Genomic DNA, 6,000 nt, shown 5'->3' with positions numbered 1-6,000 from the left:
AACGCTCCTCCGGACCATAACCTAACCAATCGACCAGGTACTGCAGTCGACCCCTATGGAAACGTGAACCCAGAATATCCGAGACCTCGAAAACATCAGGAGAATCCAGGGAAACAGGGGCAGGAGAAGGGCGAAGACGAGTCGAGGAGGGACAGGGCTTGAGGAGGGAAGTATGGAACACAGGATGAACCCGCCAGGACGATGGGAGAACCAGGCGATAGGCCACCGGATTGATGACCCGGGAAACAACATAGGGACCCACAAAACGGGGCAACAGCTTTCGACAACCCTTCAAGTGGAGGTGCCGGGAGGACAACCAAACTCGGGAACCAACGGGATACAAAGGGGCCACGGTGCGCCTAGCGTCTGAGGAGGCCTTTATGGAAGCCTGCGCTTCCTGCAAATGAATGAGGACCTGGGCATGGAGGGACTCCATATCCCTAACGCAAGTGGCTGCGGCGGGGTTATCGGAGGGAGAAACGTCGGGAACAGGAAGAACTCGGGGATGCTGGCCATACATGGTGTAGAATGGAGAGAAACCAGTTGCAGAATGCGTAGCGTTGTTATAGGCAAACTCAGCATACCGGATGTTCTGCAACCAGGACGATTGCTGTTGTAACAACAAACAACGCAGATACTGTTCCATGGATTGATTTGTTCGCTCCGTCTGACCATCGGTCTCCGGATGGTAAGCGGAGGAGAACCGTGCATCGATGCCTAGCAGAGTGACCAAGGCACGCCAGAAACGGGAAGTGAACTGAGAGCCACGATCGGACACTAGGACGGATGGAAGGCCATAAAGACAAAAAACAGTCAAAGAACAGCTTGGCCAAGGTAGGGGCAGAAGGAATTCCTCGGCAAGGGACAAAACGGGCCATCTTGGTGAAAACATCGACCACCACCCATATAGTGTCATAACCATGGATTTTGGGTAAATCGGTCACGAAGTCCATGCTCAGGGTGTGCCAGGGTTTTGGTGGCAAAGGCAGGGGGCGCAAAAGACCCAATGGACGACCCCTACGATGTTTGCCCTGAGCACAGACTGAGCACGAGTCCACGTAACAAGCCACGTCACGTCTCATGGAAGGCCACCAACACCAGCGTTTCAAGAGGTCTAGGGTACGAGCCTGGCCCGGGTGTCCATTGATCGGGGCGTCATGAGACCACTCTAGGGCTAGGTTTCTGGTGTCAGTGGTAGGGAGAACTAGACGGTCCTGTACATATGGCAGACCGTTGTGATAGGAGGGATCCCATTCCGATAGTTGGTCGGGGTGTTTTTTGACCCACGAACGGATCTCCTCCAATAGCGTCATAGGGGGTGTACAAGTGCAGACGACATGTCCCCGAGGTATGAGTGTATCAGGGAACACTGGTAACGAAACCCCTCCGGGGGAGCGGGACAAAGCGTCGGCCTTGCTATGCTCAGAGCCAGAACGATGTTTAATCTGGAAGTCAAAAGCGGCGAAGAACAGGTGCCATCTGACCTGTCTGCTGTTTACGCATTTTAATGCCGCCAGGTCTTGCAGGTTTCTGTGGTCAGTATAAACCGTAACTTTGTGTTTGGCCCCTAACAGGTGATGACGCCAGGTACGAAAAGCGTCCATTACCGCCAGTAGCTCTTTTTCGGTGACGGTATAGTGGGTTTCTGCAGGGTTGAACTTGCGTGAATGGAAAGCTACAGGATGAAGCCGCCCGGTAGTGGGACAGGCTTGTGACAGGATCGCCCCCAATGCGAAAGAAGAGGCGTCCGCCTCGACAACGTACGGTTGATCAGGGTCGGGGTGTTGGAGCACCGGGGCTGTGGTAAAGGCGTTTTTTAATGCCTCAAAGGCCTGCTGGTGTATTTCCTGCCACTCGAATGGGACAAGAGGACTGGTAAGGGATGTGAGAGGCGATACAAGAGAAGAAAACCCAGAGATAAAACGCCGATAGAAATTAGCGAAACCTAAAAAGGATTGCAAGGCTTTTAGGGTTTTAGGTGTTGGCCATTCGAGGACCGCTCGTACCTTAGTGAGATTCATGGCTAGGCCACCAGGTGTGATGTTAAACCCCAAAAACTCCACGTTGGATACATGGAACAGACATTTCTCGGGTTTCACAAACAGTGAATGCTTACGCAGCCGGGACAACACTTCCCGTACATGTTGTATGTGTTCTTTCAGAGTGTGAGAAAAAACGAGTATATCATCAAGATACACCACCACAAACATGTCTAATATATCCGAGAAGATGTCATTCATGAAATGTTGAAAAGTGGCCGGGGCGTTGCATAAGCCAAAAGGCATGACCGTATACTCATAAAGGCCATACCGCGTACAAAAGGCGGTCTTCCATTCGTCTCCCTTTCGGATGCGGACGAGGTTATAAGCCCCCCGCAAATCCAACTTGGTGTAAACGGAGGCATGGGTCAACCGATCCAAAAGAGGAGAAATGAGTGGGATTGGGTAACGGTTCTTAATAGTGACGGCATTGAGCCGACGATAATCGACACAAGGACGAAGATCGCCCTCCTTTTTGGGCACGAAGAATATGGGGCTCGCTGCAGATGATTTAGACGGTCGTATGTGGCCCAGACGGAGCGCTTTATCGATGTAATCCTTGAGGGTCAGATCCTCCGACAGGGACAAGGAATAGATACGGCCTGAAGGTATCACCGCCCCGGGAACCAAATCAATCGGGCAATCGTATGGGCGGTGAGGAGGGAGTACTTCGGAGGAGCCCTGATCGAATAGCATACCATAATCCTGATAGTCCATAGGTATGTGATTAGTGACTAAACCCACTATGTGTGTAATAGGGGGAATTTCGTCGCCCCGTATTGCCAGTTGGGCAACAGCACCAAGGGCCAATGCTGGGGTGTCCGTTTCTCTGTCCATAGGTAGGCAAAAGGTCTGACAGAGCTCGGATTCAAAATGTACGTGTCATGTTCCCCAATCGATGTGCGGGTTATGTTCCCGTAACCAAGGTATTCCTACGATGATGCCAAACTGAGGCATGGATATTAGATCAAAGTGGAGGGTTTCTTTATGGATTGATTGGATATTCAGGGTGAGAGGGGCGGTCTGCTGCTTGACGGGGCCAGAAACAAGCTCTGTCCCGTCGACTGCTTGCACTGGTTCGGGTCGGGATTTGTTGATCAAAGGTAGGTTTAATGTGTGGGCTAAAGTGATGTCAATATAGTTACCAGAGGCCCCGGAGTCAATAGTGATTTGTACGGGATGAATGATACCCGGGGCAGGCTGTATGGTGGCTTCTACTTGTATAGGCCTGATTTGACCAAATGATGGGGTGATTTCCGGGGAAGGGCATGGAGAACTCGATCCTACCCCCGCATCTAGGATCGAGCTGGGCGAAAATCCTGCTTCTTGGGTTTGGGCTTTCGGGGACATTCCTTTACTAAATGACCTCCCAAGCCACAATAAAAACAGGCGTTCTCAGCCCTTCTGCGCTCCCTTTCTCTTGAGGTGATGGGACTCCTAACACCCCCTATTTGCATAGGTTCACCGGACTCATTGTAAGACGAAGTAACAGCAGAGCTGGTAGTCTGGGAAAACCCAGCCTCAGCCCTGCGTTCAGAACGCCGTGCGTCCACTTGGAGAGCTAAATCCACCAAAGCCGGAAACTGAACAGGTAGGGATGGTACCATGGCTAGAGCGTCTTTCATAGGGTCGCTTAGCCCTCTGTAGAATACAACCGCTTTTTTGCTTTCAGGCCATGAGGTCTCAGCGGCCAGTTGATTAAATCGTGTGATATACTCAATGAGGGAGCCCTTACCCTGGGACAAGTCCAGCAATTCTAGATCATGTGATTGAGCTTTATATCTAGTGTCAAATACTCTGGACATTTCTGATACTAGCTGGTCAAAATCATAGAGGGCCGGATGATCGGTTTCTAACAGGGGGTTTGCCCAAGCAGCAGCCGTACCGGCTAGGTGGGACAGAGTAAACGCCGCTTTGGTGGTAGGATCTGGGAAAGCAAGGGGCCGGCACAAAAAATGCAGTTTGCACTGATTAAGAAAAGTCCTAAACTTCCTCGGGTCCCCATGGAACTTTTCAGGGGCGGCCAAAGGAAAGGGAGAGGGAAGAACCACCGGAACGGGTGCTGGGGGAGCCGGGAGTGGGTGTGCAAGGAGTGCTGGTGCTGGATTGGCGTCACCGAGTTCCGGATCTGCGGGTAAGGGGTGTTGGGCGCTCTGTAATAGGTCGAGACGCTGATGAACTACAGTATTAGCAGCCACCATGTCGGCCCGTAGTACCGTAAGTGCTTGGATGACAGCGGCCAGGGGGTCTTCGGCGGCACCCTCCATATCTTACACGACAGGCTTCACAGTCTGTTATGCGTTGATAGTCGTGAAGATATAAGAGACCTCCGTCCCCAAGTGCCGCACAGGGAGAATCACTAATCACTCCCTGTGCAACCCTTGAGGCCACAGGTGGAGAGATCTGAGGCCGGAACCGAAGTACTAGGAGCCCCAAGGCAGCTGTAAAAAAATACAATGATTAAATACCAAGCAAGCAGGGTACTATATGCATAAAACAAAGAATGGCCAGTTTCTTACCAGATATCTGATGAAAGGGAAGATGGACCTGAGAGATGGTTCCGGGACTCACGTAGGCAAGGAATCCACCCTAAAGGATAGGTCAGGATGTTTTTTAGCCAATCTCCACCTGAAGAGTGTTGTGGTCCCTCGATAGTTGGGTGACAACTACCACTTGGGAAGTATGATTTATTGTACAAGGATGCGGCCTGGGATATCCAAAAGGTGTCCGTTGAGCAAAACAAGGTATGAAGCCAGGAAAGGCAGTCCGAATCCAGTGGAGGAACAAAGAGCAAGAAGTCCGTGATTCAATCCGAGGTCAGAAGCCGTGAGAAACAGGAGAGCCGAAGTCGCCGTCGCCGAACGTGATCCACAAGAAGTCCAAAAACAAGAGCCAGATTCAAGGAAGCCAGGTAAGCGGGTTTATTCAGCCAAAACAGGGTCTCTGAGGAAAACAGCTGTGAAGCGCGGTATACCAGCACTGCCCGGCTTAAATACAGTTACTTCCTGGTCATATGACACGGAATGGAATCACGTGACCGTGAGCCTGGGGCACATGACCGCATAACGTCACGTGATCGGGTCGCAACGGAACGAGCACTTGTCTTCCTGCTCGAGCGGCTGCCTAATCTCCATGGCAACTGCCAATGGAGAAACGGCCGCAAGCGCGACTGCAGGGTGTATGGCGATTGCTTCGCCAGCGCGCGAGCCAAACTGGAATGCCTGCGTGAGCCCCTGGAAGCAGGTGACTGGGAGAAGGTGGTTATCTGAGTGGTTGGCGGGACATGGCCGAAGGAACGATCTGAGGACATGACAGAGGCTGATCCTCGCTCGAAGCAGTTTTACACTGCTTCCATCCGCCGGTAGGCGGAACCGCCGGCGGCCAGCACGAAGGCCACACAAAGGCCTGTTCCAGCGCCTGTGCCCCCATTCCATCCTTCCTCACTGAGGGTAGAGGGCAGGAGCCCCCCCTCCCATCCACTCTACGCACACGGAGTGCATCCTCGCCGGCACCATCGAAGGGCCTGCCTGACCCTGTCTTCAAGAGTGCCTGACTCCCGCATGCCGGGCGCCGCGCGGCACGAAAGCGAGGCTGATCCTCGCTCGAAGCAGTTTTACACTGCTTCCATCCACCGGTAGGCGGAACCGCCGGCCGCCAGCACGAAGGCCACACAAAGGCCTGTTCCAGCGCCTGTTACGCGCTTGGGGGCGCGGCGTGGCCACCTCCCCTGCCCAATTTAAGCCTCCCCGACCGCCTTCTGCAAAGCCTGAGGCAAGCTATCGGATCCAAGCATCCTAACATCTCCATTCATACAACGAGATCCTACTGTAAGTACTTTGCCCCTGTCCTTGTCCAATTACTGAGATTGCAATGTTACGACTCCTCCTCAATCGGCCTATTTCAGTACCCCTTTTACTACGTGGACCGTCATTCAAGGAGTATAATCACGCATGCCAGTACT

This window comes from Ambystoma mexicanum, chromosome 6q, assembly GCF_040938575.1.
Source record: "Ambystoma mexicanum isolate Mex_15411 chromosome 6q, UKY_AmexF1_1, whole genome shotgun sequence".
Lineage (NCBI taxonomy): Eukaryota > Metazoa > Chordata > Amphibia > Caudata > Ambystomatidae > Ambystoma > Ambystoma mexicanum.
The sequence above is the reverse complement of the archived record's forward strand: the minus strand, read 5'-3'. Positions refer to the sequence as shown.